The sequence below is a fragment of the Anser anser genome, assembly GCF_964211835.1.
Source record: "Anser anser genome assembly, chromosome: 7".
NCBI lineage: Eukaryota > Metazoa > Chordata > Aves > Anseriformes > Anatidae > Anser > Anser anser.
The window spans coordinates 9,597,994-9,619,668 of NC_139727.1; the positions used below are offsets into that span (position 1 = coordinate 9,597,994).

The 21,675-nt window shown below is 36.8% G+C and overlaps 2 protein-coding genes across 3 annotated transcripts in view; both read left to right on the forward strand.

Moving 5' to 3' along the window:
• The window catches only part of LOC310902391 (uncharacterized protein), a 495,211-nt gene that overhangs the window by 445,313 nt on the left and 28,223 nt on the right, over positions 1-21,675 (forward strand). The window contains exons 12-13 of the mRNA XM_083843892.1: positions 10,485-10,728; positions 13,715-13,922. The gene's annotated coding sequence lies outside the window, so the exon portion shown is untranslated. The remainder of the gene's footprint in view (positions 1-10,484; positions 10,729-13,714; positions 13,923-21,675) is intronic.
• The window catches only part of NRG3 (neuregulin 3), a 398,941-nt gene that overhangs the window by 11,656 nt on the left and 365,610 nt on the right, over positions 1-21,675 (forward strand). The gene's annotated exons all lie outside the window — the stretch shown is intronic.

Here is a 21,675-nt window from a genome sequence, read left to right on the forward strand (position 1 = left end):
GCACAAGTTTTTCGTCAATCTCCACATTGGCAAAGAGGTAATTAAAAACTTTGATGTTGAGTCCAGTTCTGCATAAACAAAGTTGGGGATAATCAAAGGGATAAATAAAGTAAATAGCAGGATATTAGATTAAATACATGTGATATAGAATTTCGGTAGTAGTTATAGAAGATAAATTGATGTTTAAAAAACAAACAAACAAAAAAACCCTGCCACATAATTCCTGAGATTCAGCTTTGTTTCATGTCTTTGTTAGCTACTTGTATAATAATTTCCTACATTACAGAACAAAATAATTTTCCCACTGGGTATTGAGAAAGCACATCACATAGTGCATAGATGGAGGTACTTTGTATAAAGACAGTGCTAAAGCTTGAATAAATTGTGATGCACTATTGTCTTTGAAGCTCTGTCCTTCGTTGTTACAACCGAAATTACCTTGACTTTGAAGAAAGTTTTCCTACTTCTACCAGAAATTCAGACTTCAATGGTGTAGTGCTGTTATAATAGACAACTGCTATAGAATTACTTCATTTTCACAATTTCAGCTTGCTTATTAGTCTGTAAGTCATCCCCAAAAGTTTTTCAAGCCTCAGTGATGGTAACAGATAATAATTGGTTACTGGAAGTTAGCAGGCCTGGAGCAATCACTTCTTTTCCTCAAGATCAGGTTATCTTATTTGTGAAATAAAGATATGATGAAGAAGGTGAAAAGTGAGAGGTGTGTTATAACGAAAGTTTGAAAAATTATAAGGAAATGCAATTAATTTAATTTTTGGAATATATTTGGATATCAATTGTGCCATTGATTGTGTATGATCATTTTCAGCAATTGTCTAATAGTGAAATCTGTCAGACTTCGGTATTGCAAGGGAAGGGATGGAAGCTTTTATTTTTTAGGTGATTTGAAAGTGTGTCTCCAAATATAGCCAAGATATGTGTCTGAATAGCAAGGGTGTATCTTAAAGCAGGACAGGGTTGTGCTCAGGACACCCTAACAAGCCAGTTATTCTAGTTAAGAATTCTTTCCTTTTTGTCCTGCAGTGAGATGAGTCAGGCTTGAATTTGGGGCACTCATTAGGCCAGCAGCTGCCATTATGACAACCCATTTAAATCTTTTTAGCTTAACTTTATAGTCAGTTGTCACCAGGAATTTTAGTAACTACTATGTTTTATATTGCTGCCTTGCTATATTTTAGAACTGAAGTGTTATTGTTGCCATATCTCACATCAAAAGGAAGAAACACATTCAGTATGGTGTAGTCTTCTATACATAGAGGCAAAGTGCTCTCTGAGTAGGTGGGATCCTCAGCCAAATCCAAACCCAATGAGATAAGTGAGAATAAGTGGGCACTAGCTAACGTTTAAAATAAACAGTTACAAAGGAGTGACTTGCTTACCCTAGTCTCTTCTGCATTTGCTTATAGCTGACTTTTATTAAAGGTAGCTATGTTGATCTCTGAGGAAAAAAAGATCTGTTGTAACAATAATAAATGTATTTATTACAGGAGATCTGTAATACAGGGTGGAGAGTGAGATTGTGTTTATAGGAGAGGTATTCAAGTAGATCAACTAATAGGAGAAAGTTGGCAGATTCTTTTTTTGGTGTCTCTTTGGTAATGTGGTACAAATGATTTCACCTTCCCCTTTTTCAACCTCCTTCTAATAGCATGAGTAACGTAAGCAAAGTTGTAGATGTGTTTTATTTTAATTAATCGAAAATGTTTCATAACTTCCACTGATATGCTTACCTTTAAAGTGTAAATAAATGAGTGTAAAACTTGATATTTGCTTTTTTATCCTGCTGTTAGTTTCGGGGTTTAAAAATGATGTCCGTATCAGTAAAAGATGTTAAAGGCATGTAAGAGACTGCTTGTCATCTTAAAATTCTCGTGTCTTCCAATTGTTTTAGTAGTTCAGAGAAAGTCTTAGTATCATTGCTTATTACTGAAGAGTAATATTGCGTTAGCACCTCGACATATGACCCCAGCACAGTTGTTCCCATTGACGGCTCATTCACTACGAATTTCAAAGCCCATGTGAAATGATTTATGGCAGAGCTTGAAAATATGTTTTGGTAATAGCCTTTTTAATGCCTTTAGGACATTTAATTGCCATTAAGTGGCATAATCTGCTGTTTGGAATGGAGAGCTGGGAGTATTCGGGTTGCAAATACGATAATGAAATGAATTGAGAACAAGAAGGAGTAATAAATGAATGGTTCTGTCCTATTAACAACTAGATTGGGCTCAGTGTCCTATTTATGACCAGAGTAAACGGTGTGCGTCACCTACAGTGGGATGTATTTTCCCCAGCCTGTATGAGGTCTGATCCTGCCTGTGAGGAAGTAGTACTAAAGCTGGGTTAATTTTGATAATAATGGCTCAAGGCTACAAATCTTCATTTGTAACGACTGAAGTCAGTGGCAGCTCTGCATGTGGCTGGATAAGGGGCACATTCAGATGCTGTCAGTCTGGCACAGCTGTGCCAGACTTGGATGTCCATTTTTCTGAACAGTGAGCTGGTATCTGTATGGAAGGGTTTTTGGCAAGGTTTTTGTATTCTGCATGAATCTCAATGCTTCTGTCAATCTTGATTTGTAACATTTACATCATAATCTCATTGCATGAACATCAAAACACTAAGAAAGAGTTTGCAGTTTCAGATGTTTTGCTTTAAAAATAACATAAAAGTTTTCTTAGTGGTATGTCCACCCCTGTCCACTTATTTCAGTTGCGATAATGTGTCAGGGTGCTCAGCTAGTAGGCAGAAAAGCATTAGGAGAAACTAAGTGATTTTTTTTTGTGGACATCTATTTGAAGTGGTTGCATTGCTTCCAGGTTTTATTGGGGGTTTGCAAGTACAGCTGTGTTAATGATGGTTGTCTTTTATAATGGATGGCAATTCTGCTCTTAAAAGGAAAGACTATGCAGAAAATTAAAAATAAAGTTTGTGAGATAAACTGTTGAAGTAAGGTAATGTTTGGCCATTTTGTAAGGTAAGACAGCATTTAAAAATTTAAGCAACCATTGCACTAATCCTGGAGAATCAAGGATCTCCTTGCTCCAAAATCAATGACGGTTTTGACCTAACATTTACTCTAGTAGGAAACAAATGGCTCATGTAGGTAGGCTCTTGGTACCCTAGACAGTTCTGCTTGTGTCTAGCATTTCTTTGTGAACTTGATGCAGTTAGTTTGGGTGGTTAGAATTTATCTCCAGAAGTCTCCATCTAGAAAAGTGGCTGTTCTTCAGAAAGCCAAGTTGTACAGTTTTGCAGCTTCATGTTCGAACAGCTACATGAAGACTGAACTTGAAAAGGTTTCAAGGTCATTGCTTAACAAGAGTTTACACTAAAACAGATAGAGGCCTCAGACTCATTATTAAACAGTTCAGATTAAAAGAAAAAAAAAGAGACAAAATAACGAAAAAACACAGTTCTCCAAAGTCTTTCTCTGTAAACTGAATGAAACTTTACCAAATGACCGACTTCCCATGGAGACAAGCAATTGATTGTGTAACTAGTATACATAGCCACTGTGAAATGCATCACAGAAAGTGTGATTTTAGATGATTTTGTAAACACACCTAAAATCACACTGTATATTTGGAGTCTTAACATGAAATCAGGATACGATCAAAGGAAGACTTGATACTGCAATTTTTTGTTTGCTTGTTTTGAGCCTGATCTTCTAATAGGCATGGAGTCTAATAGATTCTGATATATTTGTTTATCAAATCATAGTCTAATAACTATGTAGAAGTTTCATTGATTAGTTTTGCAGAATCTTCTAAATAGGGACATGTAATAGTTGTTCCCAAGTGGTGTTTTAGTTGGAAGATAGATACACAGTAAGCCTACCAGAAGCTGTCTTTCCTCATTCAGTTTTTGATATGTGCTATGCCATTTATGTTCTACTGATGTAAGGAAATGGCAAATGCTGTTTTCAGTGTTCTGTGCTGATTCTTGTATTGTTGCTGCTTAGTAAAGCTTTTCCAGAAATACCCAGAGAGACAGTGTTGTACAGCAGAGGTAGGAGCAGAAGTCTTGTGCTCAGAGCGAATGAGAAAGACAATTAGAAGCTCAGGAGATGAGAAAAGCCAGTGGAAATGTATGCATCATGAAGATTTCGAATCCATTTTCATAGGCCTAATTTATTATGATGAAACTCTGCCTGTAGGTGAATTATTGAAGAGCTAAGGAGGAAATTGCAGCAGGATGTTGTGCTGTGCCCAGAGTCAGCTTTGGGATCAATTCCTGTCATGCTCCCTACAGGATCCTGTACTATTTCTCCCAGGGATTCTCCGTAGATGGGTGGCACTATCAAAGAGAAAGAAGTAGTATGAGCTGGAGGAGGAGGAGTTCAGTATATTGTGGGAATAAAAATATTGTTTTTGCAGAGTTACATTGTTTAAAGGTAAGGAATGGGGTATTGAGATATGCTTGCAGCGATAAGAAAACTTAGCAGGTGACCTTGTAAAATGCAGACAACCAGACTCCTTAGAACAATTAGGGGAAAATCACAGTGTTAAGTCAAGTCAGATAAGTGAAGAAACATTACCACTTCAAACAGTAAAAAAGTCAAAAATTTGAAATTTAACAGGCCGGCAACTGAAGGCCATGCATTGTCTGTGAAGCATCAGATAGATTGTGAACCTGGATTACCCACTCAGTGGGGAAACAGGGGAGGGTCCTGTCATCAAAAAGTATATAAACTGTGTTTTGGAACCAGCAGATGCGCTCCTGCTTGTGGGACGCCCGCCATTGCAATCGCAAATAAATTACTACTTCACTGAGATCCTCGCCTGAGCCTAAGTTATTGGCTACTGAGTGTTTCTCACAATATCATGGGCCATTTTAGCTCATATTTCCCCTACAAAAACGTTCCTTGCCAGCTGAATCCATTTTATCATCCATGATACCACTGTATTCTGAGTTGAATGCACATCTCATTGTCATCATCATCACCTGGGCATGCTATCCACCGACCCCAAACCTTGTTGAGAAGTTACCATGAGTCTCAATGAGCAGAAAATTGTGCCCCAAAAGATCTTATTCACTATAGTGGTGCTCACAACGTTCTTATTCTACTTTTAGTATTATTTCTTCCAAAACACTGGTTTTCAAAAGGATGTATACGTCTTGTAGGACAGCCTTGCCTTTCAAAATTCCACCTAAAAAGAAGAGAATTCTAAATTCAGTGTCTTACTATGAAAATCTGATGATGGCATTGTGTCTTGCTTGTTTCTTGCCCTGTACCATCTGTTTCCACCCAGTTTCCATTTCTCTGCTGCTTGCTGTAGTAGTGAAAAGTACTGGTGCAGGCAACTGCAAAACATAAATTTGATACTTGCTTACAGTCAAGCAGCAAATTACTCTTCTGTATTCAAAGCTTGCTGAATTTTGAAAATGATATGGGCCTTTCCTAGTCTACAGAAATCTTGTGAAAGTCTTTAGAGAGATAAATATTTGGAGCAATTATTTGTTCCAGTGAAGTTTCACTCTCAGTGAGATGTCATTTTCTGACTTCAAAACATGCTTTTGTCAGAATATCTCAGCTCAACTTTTTTTTGTGAGAGTGGGAGATACAGTTTGATACTTAATCTGTTTGTGTGATGGTTATCAGTGCAGTTTTTGTTGTTTTAGTTGTTTGTTTGTTTAATAGATTGTTTTATTTGTTGGCAAATGCCCTGAAATTCACAGTGAGCTTTAAAACATAATCTTTTAGAACCTTTTCCTGATGCTTCTTTTACGCAAGTGCTTTGTTTTCTCCTTAAGTGATTCCTACTAGAAATATAACGTAGGCAGGAGATGTTTCTCTGTCATGTTCTGTGGTAAAGATCAATGCACAGAAGTCATTTATTTTATCTGCAGTATCCATAATTGATGCCTGATCTTTTAGTGGAACATCTGATTCTTTCATAGGCTTCCTGTGAAATACACTTAAATGCCTTATTTATTGCCTTTAGCTAATAGCTTTTAAATTTTTCCTGGTTTCCTGAATAATTTGTTCAGGCTAGATTTCATTTTTGAAACGATGTGTTGTCATTTGGCTTCCTGTTTACCCCTATTATGTTCTTCCCCCTCAGGGAGAGGGGAGAATTTCAGACTTTTATGGATTAGCTTGCACCATCATTTGAAATTCTTATATTTTGTATTCTCAGACTTTTCCATTTATTTCTCCTTTCTTTTTCTTTTTTCAAGACTCCGAGTCTTTTGACCTATCATTTCACCTATCATTTGTAATGGCTGTTGACTTTCTTGTCATCCTCCTTTTCTGTCATAACAGAGCTGCATCATACTTTCCTCATGTTCAAAATCAGCTGTTTTTTCTGTGAGAACAGAGTCAAAACTGCTTGCCTGATGTTCTTTTCTTTCTGTTCCAAGAAGCAGCTGTTTAAGGTGCTGAAGATTTGCTACTGGAAATAACAAAATAATAGACTATCAGAATATATTTATGTTTTTCACTCTTTACTATATTCTGAGAACTTCAAGTGGCCACAGTGGGGTAGATTTTTCTGTATTTGCTTGCATCTATCAGATGGGAGGCTATCAAGTCATCCACTCTTCTCTGAGTCTTTCCTCACCTTATTGCATAAGGAAAAGTTTGAAGAGTATTTCCAGCTTCAAGAATGTTCAGGTTCCTGGCTGACAGAGTTTTTGTGTGCTCGTTGCTTTAAAACTATATTTTTTTGTTTTATCTTTATATGTTGAGAACCTATTTTACATACGATGATAAAATATTTGAGAATTACCCTCTGAAATGAATGCTTTCCTAAAGCAATACAGATCTGTATCTTGCAGATTCTATCTTGTGATTCCTCAAATTGCATTCTTGGTATGAACATACTGCATAAGCGTGGAATTTTCCTAAGCACTCCTTAGTGCTCAAGTACATAAATTCATGCAGTCTGCCCTTCAATAAGCAAGTCCTTATCCTTTGTGTTGTCTGCCAGTTCGCTCTTGGCTGGGGATACTTCTGGAGTTTTTTTGCATCTCTCTGCCTGACCATCTGAGAGCTGTAATTCCAGTCATGTGAATGATTTATTGAACGAACAGTAGTCAGAGCAGTCTAACTCTTTGATGAAGGATTGGTTCCTTGTTGGTTCCTTCATTCAGGAGACAACATCCTCATTGGAGAGGATGCCAAGGATGCCTTGATGTGGCTTCCCATGGTTTGCTACTTTTCACTTCCTTTCTGTTATAATTTATTGGGTTTACAGCTGCTGAATTTGTCATCTGAGGACCACATACATCACTGAGATAGCAGACTAAATCATCCATCCTATCCTCTCCTCAACACTATATATAGCGTCTCTTGGTTGTACTTTGGAGATGTGTGTTTGTGGGCTTGTCTCTAATTTCTCCAATAGAAAAACAGGTTCTAGTGGTTATCCAGTTAATGACTTTTAGACCATTATCTAGTACTATTAAATTCCAACATAGTATTAAATTTGGATGAAAGGGACATGCATTCTAAATGTCAGATGTCTTCAAGAACATTTGTTCTGTAATTTTAAAAGGAATCCATTTTCCACTTAAAAATAAATTGTCTGGGCTTCTTGATTCTTTTCTGCTTCCCAAGGAACCATTAAAATTTCCCAGAGCATTTCTTGTTATCATTTAACATCTTTTTGATGCTTTCCACATCTTCTGAAATATTTTTGCTTCTTTTTACAGAAATTAGGATTTAAGTGAATGTTTCAGTATGCTAAGAAAAGAACCTAGAAAATAACACTAGCTTGCCTTTACTCCCTAGACATGATACTAAGTTTGATTTTGATCGATAAATTTGTAGTGGCTTTATTTTCCACCTGACCAGGTAATTGAATTATTAATAACACCATTTTGGAAGAAATAGACTTTTACTTTCACTGCAGAAAAATTTAGAAACTTTTTCTAATGTCTATTATGACACCATTTCTATGGCACTGGGAAACAAAAAGAGTTGTTTCCTTTAAAAAATATGAGGGAGATAATAATGTTCTTACACTTAGTGAAATTAGTGGTGTTTTTTTTTTTTTTTTTCCCAAGCTCCACCACAGTTTTCTCCTTTCCTAAAATGCTAGCTTAGTCTTAGAATCTTACTAGTTTATACCAACTCCATACTGGTTTAGCCAAACCTGTTTTAGTAGTTGCATCTCATATAATTCAATGTGAGACAACCAAGATTTTGACAAGGTGAGAAAATTAATGTATTTCTATTATGCTGCTTATCTGAAATCATGTGAGCACTGAAATTTTAATAAATCCCTCTCCACCACTTAATATGATTTTTATGCACTTTTATAAGGTGAGATCATATTGCAAAGTAAAATTGAAACATGAGTTGTCTCTTAAATTTTATGAATCATAAGATTTTTGTATTAGAAGGGTCCATTTTCTTGTTTGTTTATTTATTTATTTATTTTTTCCACAGCACACAAAACACAGGAAGTTGTAGACGTGCAGTTGACATTGTCTATCTGATTTATGTATTTTTACTGGATTTAAAAGTTTTAGCACTTTGTATGATCTCTAATGGCTTACAGGTTGAATAACTTTAGGAAGCATTAAAGGCCTGGTTTGATGTCTAGTTTAATGCTTCTTCTAAGAGCAATTTGTAGAGATTAGGATTTAGTGAGACATCACTGGAGGATTAGCAATTGCTTCTTAAGGCATTCTTAGTTGACAGCTAATGGATAGCTTTCCCTGATAGCTCTTTTGTAGTCCAGTGCTGCTGGATAAAAATCAATGAGAAAGTGAACTTAATTTTGTTTATCCATTAATTTCGGTTTTAACAGATGAGTTCAGCTGCCATAGTAACTAGCTTAGTATGTTGTCCCCATCTATCACGATCTAGGTAACCTCAATTAACACACTGATTAATCCTCAAATTCTTCTTCAGTTGTTCTCGACTACACAATGTGAAGGAAATTGCTCGTGGTGTGTCTGAGAGGAGAGAACACACATTCCTGAATACCCAGATAATAAATAGAGTCTGAAGATATCTAAGTCCCTTTTCCTCAGGTTTCCTGCCCTCCCTACGTGCAAAACAAAACTGTAGTTAAATTAATTTTTGTATTTCCTTTTCTTAATTTGTTCCACATTTTGCTACTATTTAAATGTAAAACCAATAGTTACTTTGAAGTGTAGCGGGAATCCTAACTAGTAGCTGGGAATCCCAAAGTGCATTTTAAATGTCATCACAGAGACACCAAACACGGTACAAAATGGCTTTATTTTTGAAGACTGTTAAATGGGAGTGAAAAAAACTATGTAACTGTTAATTTATGCTGGACTTTTTGTGAGAAAGCCACAGCCCTCGTTTGGAATCTGCAAGGATTTCTATGGCTGTTAATAGTGTTTCCAAGTGATGCGTCCCATCTAATTTAACCACTGTAGTCCTTAACTTTGACTGTCATATCTGTTGAATATTGCCTGGGGGGACAGTTCTTCCCTCTAACAACCAGTGACACAGAATAAAAACATAAACCAATATTTCAATTGCAATATTTTCACCGGTTATTTAGAAACCAGTATTTAAGTATTAATTTGTTTATTTATGCATTCATTTGTTTTTTCAAGGTTAAAAAAAACAAACCAAAACAAAAACACACACAACAGTACATTTGGGAGACTTTCAAGGAGAATTTCTTTGTCCTCTTCCAGCCGCCACCCCCAGCAGGAACTAGCTGTGTAGCTGTTTCTGTGCAGTAGGCAGGATTATGGACAGAAGGTTTTAGTAAGAAAGTTGTGAAGCTCCTAAATGTGTATGCTGAGTGCATAGCATTTAAGAGAAAACTTCAGAGAAAATGATCTAGGCAGCAATTTTATAAATTCAAGAAATGAATGCATGGGAGAGCTATTACAGAAGACTGCAAAATATTCCATTTTGCACTACAAAAATATTCCATTTTACACTTTTAAAATTTAGCTTTAAGTAATAATGATCCAGAGCTTTATTCTCTAATCAAACAAAAGCTTCTAGGCTGCTACTGTTGCATGAAACATTTCCTAAGATTTGATATGGTGCTGCTGTGAGATACAGTTAGCAATGACACACCTGACAAGTTGTAGAAATAGTTTTGGGATTTGCAGTTATATTTGCAGGTTTTATGATTGTTTTGTTTGTACTTTCGTTTGTTTCTTAATAGTGATGGTGAATGCTCTTTCAAATACAGCATGAGACAGTAAACATACAGTGATTAGATCTGAGTGTGTATCTTCTTGTTTAGCAACAATTTTACTGAATCTAGTTTAGTTTATCATTTACATTCTAATACATGCTTAAAATTTTAAAATAAAGTACAAAATGTAATCTTCTTAAAGAGAACTATTTACAGACAAATGATACTTCTAAGTGTCTTTAACCCTTATGTTTTCCACCAAAGCAAATATTAATCCTCACTAAACCAGAAAATGAATCTAAGCGTAGGTTTCCCCTGTCTTTGCTGGTATTTGCCTGAGTAGTTACTTCTTTGTGTTCCTCCAACTTCTTACAGTGTTGGATTGGAAAACTGTCCTCAGTCTCTCATGTGAAAGCTCAGCATGCAGCTCTTGTTGATCCCTGCCTTTGGAGCCATCCAGCCTGGGGGAAGCCCTTAAGATTTAGAACACCTGCTGATGTGCCCAGTGCTGGCTGCAGGACCTGCAAGCTCAGATCATTACTGTGGTCTGAACATCTCGCTGACATTGCCATTTCACCATCAGTGGATCTGCTGATGGCAGACACCTTTTAAGAGTTTGGTAATGCTAAAAGTATTTTTATTCTTTTTAAAGCAAGCCAATAACTAAACTACTGTTATTAGTGATCAGGAATATTTGGCTTTAAGTACAAGCTGGGCATCATTGCTGTCAAGGTTAAAACAAAGTAACAGTTTGTGAAGTGTATTATCCTTAACAGCAGAGGATTGTGTATCTGGGGGGCTTCTTTTCAGAAGCTCTTTAAATTTAACAGCACTGTGGCTGTCTCAGAGGCCTGCCACCAAGGAGCCAATGCCACAGAAGAGTAAATGGGAGATGGAGGTTAAACTGCTGACCAAGCAGAGGGTGGTGTGAGGGTGGTACCACAGCTCAACTGCTGTTGACATAGTTTGGCCTTGGGGTGTTAAGGACAACGAATTCAGGATCTGTGTAGTTTCTCTTCCAAAATTTCTATAACTGATCATTTAATAATATTTTTTAGTCTCAATCTTCTACATTGGAAATATTTTTAAGTAGCCCATCCCTGCTGCCAGAGAGCCTTATTTGATCAGCAATCTTAATGCTGATCTGGTGTATTGAAGCAAAAACTGTTGTGAAATCTTTTGTGTTAAGCGTATAGCACAAAACTGGAAAAAAAATACACAAAGCTGCAAGGATGATGAACAAACATTTCTTCTTAGCTAGCAAATGGCGGTCTAGCCAGAGGAATTCCTCCTTACAGCACTGCTGGATTTCTTTCTGTAGAAGAGGGTGCACGGTAGCCAGGCGGGCTGGAGGAGCTGGGGGGCCAGCCTGCTGCACCGCGTAATGTAACTCTGATTTTCTGATTTTGTGGGTGCCAAGATGTTTTGAGGGGTGGTTTTTCTTCTTCGTTTTTGTTTGTTTGTTTGTTTGTTTTTGTTTTTCCTTTAAAGCATCTGAGTAAGGGACTTCAAGTGTTGTGGCTGAAACTTTGGTAGAGTCTTTAATGTAGCAGGCAACTTCAAGCTGGAAACACTTCCTAGCCACGCATAGATACTTGACAGTTAGTTAGGGCTCAGGGTTGTTGCAACACCAGTCTAGCATTTGGTAATGTACAAACCACATCACCAGCTGTTAGTAAAGCAGATAATTAGAGAAATTGTTTCTTCGTTCATAGTTGTAAGTTCAAACTCTTGCCGATTGTTTTTATTTGAGATCTGTAAACTCACATACTTCATAAATCTTCCTTAATTGAATCAGTATAATTCAGTTTAATCTGTTTGTACTCTAACTGATATTTTTACTTTTTTCTTGAGGATGGTGATTTGAGTTCATAATTTATTTCTAACGCAGTATAAATAGAGCCTTTTTTTTTTCTAAAAAAAAAAATCTTACAGCTCTTCAAAGTTATCATAAGGGTAGGGTTTGAATTTCACCCCAGCTAGTTGTATTTTTATATTCCACTTTTGCTAGGTAATAAATGGCAGATGCTAGCCACTTTTACAGAAGTGCTTTAAAAAATCAGAAGCACTTGTGAAATACAAAAAAATGCTATCGACCTTTGTGAAGGTTTCTTTCCAAATAATCCATCTCTGGTTGATCACTCTAGTACAAAATTACAGCTTTCTATTCCAGCTGCTGTATCTCCTATCACTCTTCAGTTTTAGAAGACCTGGAAAAAGATATGGCTGTTTCATCACCAGTGTGCAATGTGTTCATAGGAAATACAGAGCTGGTGTTTATCTGTTCTCAGTATGCTTTCAAAACCCAAGTCACTGAAGGTTCTTGTATGGCTACCACTGATGAACAGCTGTCTCCTGTAGCTCATGTTTCTGCTCTCCTGGGAAGAGCTCAGCTTTGCTGCTTCATAGCACAGGTTGGAGGCAGCAGACTTGATGTTCTTTCTTTTTGCATTCCGTTGGTGTTGGTCATTACCCAGAGATTAGTTTCAGGTCATTAGCCCAGAGAGAGCCAAACATTGGTTCAGGTTTCCTATCACTTCGGTAATTTGGATGGCTCACCACATCTCCTAAGGAATACTGTTTCTGGAGTCTTGTTATTTTTCCTATTTATCTAGCAAATGTTATTATTTTCTATGCTGTTTCACCTCTTTGTTTTTAGTAATTGTCAGCCCTACACTGATTATTTTGAAGATTATCTTATTGTATATGCAAAACATATCACTTATTAGAGGACTTCATTTCATTATAATCACGTGTAAGTCCATCATGACTATTACAATTATAAAACTTTAATTTGAATTTTTAATAAGGGCTTTGATCCTGAGAATAACTACAAGCATTCAATTATATTCGTATATTATCGATGTCTATTATGTATGTGTATTATTATGCAGAGAGATTACTTACATGCGACTTACTGATGTATGAGTATTTGCATAATTAAGTCCTTATTTTACCAGCTTTGGGAAACACTATTATTGCCATATATGTAGTGACATTTTTCATGGGTACCTAATTTTATTTTCAGTAATGATTTAGATGTTTAGAAGCCTTGGCTTCTATGAAGAATATTTATCCTCCTAAGTGTGTGTAAATGGTTTAGGTGTCATGGCATAAGCCATCCCTTTCAGCTTAAAATGCTTGGAAAATTGACTAAGTGATTGCTAATATACATGCAAGCACACACATTTTGCTTTCTTCATTACTGAAGTGCAGCCTCTGCTGACAGAAAATACACTTATATTTTAACCTTGTGCAAAGCAGGATTTAACAGCTGGGGTGTATAGAGCAGAAGTTAAACCTTCAGGAAAAGTTAGTTTAGTAGTACTACGTTTTTCCTCATTGCAAATTTAAAAAGGTCCCCTGGAATATATGAGCATACCTGTGCCTTTGTGAGAGTATAAAGCATGTGTACACTACATCTAGTAAAAATTTCCTGTCTAATTGTGGTTTTTTTTTTTTCTATATTTGTTCAACATTGAGAGAAAAAGAAGGATGAGATCATTCTATTATAGCAATAGAATTTCTTGGTGGGTGGGGAGGGTCCAGGAAGAACATTGCTATGATTATATCTCAGCTCTCAAAACATAGACGGATGTTTCTAGTTCAGCACAGCAGCTGATGTCCATGGATCCTGGTTTCCTCAGCCTGCCTTGCCTGTGAGGTGCTGCTCCTCAAAGACCACGGGGGTTCCTCTCCCCCACATCCTGCTTTGGAAGATGACTAGAATAAATCTGGCACGTTTCTTCATGTGTTGTTTCCTCTGCATTTATCCATTTTGGGAACAATGAAAGGCCCCTCATGTTGTCACAGGTAACACATCCCATGAATTCTTTAAAAAGTGTTTCATTCAAAATACTGTAACTACCGTAGTTTAAGCAGGAGCCCTTCATTCTGTTGTGCTACCATTAATCTAAGTAATTGATCACTGAACTAAAAGTGTTTATGATAATTTTGTTTGCTATGTAAAAACACAGTGTAGTCAATGTTAGAGTAAACATGACAAACTTGCCAGTTTAATATATAAATATATATATATATATATGTGAAATTGAAAGCAGTTACGAGTAAATGGAGTGGGAGATAATCCTGAGACATAAGAATACCAATGATAATTGGGAACTGTGCAAGCCTGATTCATTAGATGACAAAGAATACAACACATTAATCATGAAAGAGAACTACTTTGGATTAAAGAAATGTGATTAAAAAAGGAAGTTAATCAACACGAGAATAATGATGAACAATAAATAGATAAAAATGGAAAAGCTGAGAGCACCTTACATTAGGAATTGAGGGCATGAGGGCAATTGATAAATGATATCAAATTGTCAGGAAAAAAAAAGAATAATATGAATTATTGTAGTTGTCTTTATAAACAGTTTAGTGAAATTCTAAAAATGGCGTAGGTCTAATAATGGTTTGGTAAAGAACTGTGGAAGTAAAGCTAAAGTATGTATATATTTTAAATACATGAGAAGAAGAGTGTAATTATATCATACAGAGATAATGAAATACTTTTTTTTTTTTTTTTACAAGTAACGAACTAATGTGTTGAATAGCTTGATATAAAGTTACAAAATTTTTATCTGCAGGTCTAGGTAGGTTGAACAACAACAATAAAAAAGTTAAAATACCTAGATAAGGATCTTTCTGAATGATTAGTGCAGACTTCTAACAATTAAGGCTTCCTAGGTGTGTTCAGAAAACCTTGTAATGACTGCTGATACTTAAAACATAAGTATCTGTACTGACAGTATAAGTACTTAAAACTACAAGTACTTAAAACATAAGATACTGAAAACAAACATGACCGCAATAAGTATAGGTGAGGGAAAGCAACAGCCGTGCTGGTCAAAGTCACGACCAAAGCTGGTATGGAACACAGCTGGAAGCAGCAGAGGGGAAGTCTTGCCTGATTTGTGGTATTTGGAGAGAATCTCCAGTCGGCTGATTTACACGTTTGCCTTTGCATCATTTACTTGATTTTGTCACACGGCATTGCAGAAAAAGGGTGATAATGCTTTCAAGTGAGCAAGTGGTATACAAAATCAATGTCTGTATGTATCATGTAAAATCATGTTAAATAGACCACAAAATGAAAACCAGAACAATTGATTTCTGGGAGATCTTGGGGGAACAGTCTCAGCGTGGTGCTTACTCTGGTGTATGAAAGAGAGTGCAGGTCCTTGTATCTAATGAGGGGATTAGAAACGTTCAGATGAATGTTGCATTCGTGGGTTTGAATTCTTCTCACGTACAGATACCCTCCAGGTTTGAATCTTGACCTCTTTGCACATTTTCAGTTCTGATCCCGCTCAGACCTACTTAGCTAATGAGATATAAGATCATTGCCTGAGGTAGAAAGACTGTGGCACATCAGAATTCACAGAGATGTTGTTTTACACTTGAGTGGAAATAGCAGGGAAGGAGTTGCCAAATATGCTGTGCTTTACAATTAATATTTTAAGTATGTTTTGAAGATGCGTGTGTCTCTTTCTGCTCTTCATGGCTCTATCATGGTATGATGTATCAAAGAAAGTGGAATCAGTATGTGTTTTCTTTGGTGTAATTACAGATGTGCTGCATGTTGCACTTCACTATTTTGCAGTTGGGTGTAACTGTAATGGCTAAAGATTTTTAGTTGCGCTTACTATTTTGTTGAACTATTTTATGAAAATGAGTTCCTCAAGTTTTTGTGCCATTATTTCATTATCTTTTGGCAGCGTGTGGGAGAAAAAAAAAAAAAAAAAAAAAAGATAATTTGTAGAGTAGAAGCTGCGCTGATATCTGCTGCAGATACTCTACATTGTGTTGGTACTTTTAAGATGCATTTTATGTATATCAGGTAATGTTCACTGAGGAATTAACTCTTCAATTTTAACCCATTAAATGTGTTTCTGCTTGTTGTTATCATTATAACATACATCTTACTATGGGTTTTGCTGATGACCTTTAACGATGATGATTTCAGCATACTCCAGTGTGAATCAAATCGGATGAGTGGCCTTTTCAGTGGAAGGAAATACATGCCACATGTATGGCATCCTTCCCTTAGTGCTTTATTATTTCTCAAACCTGTATTGCACTGGTACATAGCAAGCATGTTATCCATGCAGGGTACTAAGCAGAACCTTCTGTTTCTTTATGTAGATTGTTTTAAGACTGATGAATTGATAACAGAGGCAGGGAGCATTGTGCTTCAGCTGTGATCTGTGTGCAGTTGATATGTCAGTTCCCGTCGGGTGTTACCAGAGGAGGAGGAGATAAGAGCGTACCGCTGCTCTGTTGAATGCTGCTCCCTGCAAATCACTTCTGCAGCCAAGTCATTAGTCCTCCTTGTGGCAATACGGGGTGCTTTTCCTGCTGCTCTCTGTCATGTGCATGTGCTGCTAAGCCTAAACATGGTATGTGAATGTGTGTGTGTAATTTTAGACAGGGTTGTTGAAACTTAAGGACCAGGATAAAAACTCCCTCTAACCTAAAACTGCATTGTATGTACCCCATGTGAGAATACGTAGTCAGTATAGCTTAAATACTACTGCAGTCAGTCTACATAGACAAATATTCAGAGGAAATGTGGATAGCTGGAGCAACTTCATTGTACAATTTAATTATCTTTTTAAACATGCATCTGTCTGATATACATATCATTGCTCTTTTACAGGGCTTTCTTGTGTTTCACTGAGAAAGCTGAACTCTCTAATTTAGAATGAACAGTTGAGATCTTTCAGATTACAGGAATAATTCATTTATTAGTTAGCACCTAAAAATTACTAATCTCAAGGGAAATGTTGAGGAATAATTAATAATTTTCATGTAATTAACAGAAAATGCTGCAAACCCTGTCACTTTCCTGATGCAAAAGCAAGTCAAGCACGGTATGTTGCTGTGGAACACTGCAACTGCGAATAATGGGTTAAAAGTAGATTACTGGTTTGCACCTGATTTTGAAACATAACTTTGTACATCCCTTTTGGATTAGATTCGCTCAATAAAACTTGTCTTTCAAATAACACTACTCATGCTCAAGGGGCAAACCCTTGGCCTGCAGTGTTGAGAGCAGCTATTCTGTGAAGATAAGCCTCTCCTTCATATCAGCCCTACCTTTTTCTAATTGAAGTGATCGTTCCTGAACAAGAGCAGTGAATTGCACAAAGCTGACTTAACACATTGATGTCTTTGTCCCTATGCTTCTATTTTGCTTTTTCCCTGTGTATATTTCAATACTTAGAGCAGGATTTCCCACTAAGTAGGGTGTTATGACATAGGAATTGTTTAAAATACTTCTCTATAGTATCTTTAAAACAAAATAAAATTATTTTTCATATATTGATTTTCACTGAAGCACAGTTTTAAAATAAATACCAGCATTAAGTCATTAATAAGTGCTGGGTTTGTTAACTGGCTCTGTAAGTAGGAGGTGCTGGGAACTCCGCAGGAGCCCAGGGTTCGGTGCTCGTGGCAGGTCTGAGCTGAGGGAGGCAGACAGCAGGAACCTCTGATGGGAGCCTCTTCTGTCTGGGGTGAAAACCTGAGGTACTCCAACTGGGGTTTCAGCCTAGGGACAGAAGTGGAGGCATTATGCTTATACTGACAGGTGTATGTGACAGGATATGTGTGATACGTTGGTATAGTGAAAACATGACGCACTGGACTTCCACTTTTGCCAGATCCTACCTTTCTTCATGTGCATTTCGGCTAGAGGCTCACAGACAAGTTAGGTACAGAACTCCTTATACAGTCTTTAATATTGCCATATCCTCAATTATTTTCTTAGTCTTTGAGCCCCAGCTTTCTGATATTAATCATCCATCAGGTGATCCATTAGACCTGTTGCTGTCTGAGGTCTATGATGTAATACATCAATTTTATGGGTGAAGAAACTAAGTCACAGCTGGGTAACTTAGAGTCATAGAGTGGTTTGGATCAGAGAGGACCTTAAAGATCATCCAGTTCCAACACCCCTGTCATGGTAAGGGGTAAACTTCTGGAGGATAAACAGTTGTATGTAGAATACAGAGCCCGTCTTGTTTACAAAATTACAAACACCAGTTGTTCCGCCATGATAACTCTGGGAGCAGTATGAAACTGACAAACTTATTGTAATGTCCCTAGTGAGAAATTTCTCCTTTCTGTTCGCTCTGCACCTGCAGCTGCTCTATGGCCATATCTGCGCAGGGATGCTGCTGGGCTGTGAGGACCAGCCAAGCACAAGGAGGGGGATGAATGAGGCTGAGAATGAACAGTTGCATCACCCCCCAGAATCCCAACTCTGAAAACAGAGACCGGCCTTGGATTCTTCAGAAATTCTTAAGAAATTCTTAAGTCAGATCATCTGTGGGTTAGTATGTGACAGGATTGCAAACCTTGGTATCTGACCTGTTTATTTGAGCTTCAGCTTCTGAAATTGGGTATTTATTGCAAGCAAAGATAACATATTTCAGGGGAAAATTCTAAATGTGTAATGTCCTTAAAGCACTGAACAAATTAAAAAAAAAAAAAGATTATAGAATTCTGGTGTTCAAACATTTGCTTTTGTCAGGAGAGCTCTTTGTAGTTTTTTCCCCCCTTGTTCTCATGTTCTTTTGACATCCATAGCCAGTGTTACAATTAAAAGGAGATAATAAAAGGACACTAGCACTTCAGGTTTAGGGCACATTATTTTATATTACCAGAATCTTAGAAGATCATGGCATCGTTTAGCAAAGTTTGTTAGGTTTGATACCAAACGAATGTACTAAACTGAATGAACTTCCAGTTGGCTTAAAACTTCATTCATAGAAGTATAAATGAACCTGCAAGTCTTTTGCCCCCAAAGTAACTTGGGCGTTGCTTTTAGTCTGCACAGCAATATTAGTCTATTGCTATCAGTTATTAATATATCTAATGTAGATATGTAAATAAGGATAGGAATTGCTTCTGTAGAGCTTTGAGGACAGGATAAGTATGATGGCCACTGATGCAATGCCCAGAATAAGCACCTAATTTTTCACTCAGTGTCAAAATGTGTAATAATAATGAGACAATTATTATACATTTATTTTGGCTCTTTTTTTTGGTCAAAGAACTGATAGGAAGCTCATTTTTCGTAGAATCCCATTCAGCGCATAAAGAAAGACTTTTCTGTACAGATTTTATATAAGTATTGGTATTTTTTCTCATAACATAATTTCCTAAGCATCACAACAAAATTTTCAGTAAATTTAACACATGCCAACATTAGCATGTGATTAACTTTAATTAAAAAAAAAAAAAAAAGATCCATTCCCATTTACTCTGCTGAAGAATTGCTTTTCCCTTAGAAAAATATCTGTAATTAAGATATTAAGATAATGAGCTGTGAGTTAGGTCACCGGATGTGTTTAAAAAAAAAAAGAATAATCAACCATTGCCAAGGTCTTTATCATATGTGCTTCATGAGCAATGTGGTTAATACAGTGATGCTACAATAGCTGTCACATTCTTTTTGACCTCCCATGTAAGATGTTACTTGATTTAGTTGTGGGGAAAAAAACACAGAATGAATATATTTTTAAATTTTAAGGTGAAAACTAGAAGCAAACCTCTATATTCTTTAGCTCACTAAAGACACATGCATGGAAATATCAGTTGAATATTACACTGAAGACAGTGCTAATACGTCATTGAACATTTGAAAGGGTAAGGGATTCACATATTCTACAAATCTCTTCACTTGATCCCAGAGCTACAGAGGTGAAAAAGCTGCACTGTGCTCCCGCTACAATCCAAGCAGCAGCAGCAGAATCTCTGCTCTTTCTGCAGAGACCTTGGGGAGCATACAGGACACCCTCTGCTTGGTGTGACATCTCAAGAGGGGTGTACATAGTGCTGCTTTGCCATGGTGTGATGAGTCTGATCAGAATTGACAGAGTTCTCTTTGCAGCCCCATGTCCTGCAGTAGGAACATGGTATTTCAGTCGACAGAACATTAAAGTAAAGATGTGTTTTTTAGGAGATATACTGAGAGAAGAAATTGATCCATAGTAGCACTCCCATAAATTTGTCTTCATGTTTGCCTGTGTCTGCATCTTCTGATTTACATTCAGTAGAGGCTATGTGAAGACTGAAATTTCCTGCTCCGTGTTGCCAATTTTCAGTATTTCATTTTGATTTATCTGGCACTTGGTACTGTTTTCAGTGCTCCTGGGCTCTTCTTTTCATCTGAAACTAGGCTCTTTTTTTTTTTTTTCCTCCTAAAGTAAGTTGTTGTGATATAGTAACCATAGTGAAGTAAGATTTTTTCTTTTGAAATAGAGAAATTTGTGCAGAATAGCTAAGCAGTCTGAGATATGTGAACTTCAAATGAGATTAGCACAAAAATATTGACACTTGATGATCAAGTACTATTAAAAAAAACAACTAGTTGGAGAATCTGCCAAGTTGTTAGGGAGGGCAACTGCTAAAAAAAAAAATGGATTAACAAAAACCTGTTTATAAATTTGTAGATTTGAAATCTCTGGAAATCTTTGTGATAGTATAGTCTGGCTCTGGTCAGAGACACAGAAATTAATCCTGTAATTTAAAAAAAAAAAAAAATTTGCTGCATCAAAACCTATGCTTTTTAGAAGCAATACTATTTCCAAAGACAACCAAATCACTCAGCACATAAATACCGGTAACTTCTGGGGCACTTACTTGCAGGTGCAAGAACACTTTTAGTGTCAATCGGGCCCTGATTGCAAAGGTTGTGAAGTTGCTTTTAGCCATATTACCTGTAATCTCGATTTAAAGATTTCATGTGATTGAGGTTGTGTAAATGTATAAGAAGTTGCACACTAAAGTTTATAAAAGCCTGCTTTTGTGTCATCTTAAATAGACCTGAATATGTTGTTCTAGTCATGCTTAAAGGAAGAAACTCTTTTGAAGTTCAGTGAGAATATCTCCTGAGATGTCTTTTTGCTTTATGCAATTAAAAAAAAAGTGGCTACCTTTAATAAGTCATGGGGAACTTTTGTTTTATATTGACCTGTTTTTATCATGCAGTATTGAATTGCCCTGCTAAAGGTGCCAGCCTTTAAATAATATTGCTATCAGATTCATTCTTGCATTTACATTTTTTTCTCATATTTTTAAAAATAACAACTTTTCCAATATTCTTTAATAATTTGTACTCATTTTCTCTGCATGTTAAACGACTTCTTGTTAACCGAGAAGTTTAGGGGATTAGGGTCTCCTCTAGGCTGCCTGGTGATCAAGTGCCTGAGCCACCTGATCCGATTAAACCTGCCCTGAGCAGGGGCTTGGCTTGGATGATCTCTGGGGAGATCCCTTCCCACCTGACCTGGGTGATCATTCTGTGGCGTAGGAAATGCTGTAATGCAGCAAAAATGTATAATTTAGCAAAAGTTAGTCATCTCGAGGAGGGATCACGGGTTGGTGATTTGTGTTTTGTCAGTGGTTGCTCCAGGTCAGCGTTAGGGGGCTGGCAGGGACAGGAGTTTCGCAGCAAGCATGGACGCAGCTCAACATGTTCAAGATGTTTGGGGAAAATATTCTTTTCATTTTTTTTTTTTAAACAGCTGTTGGCATGTACATGTATTTT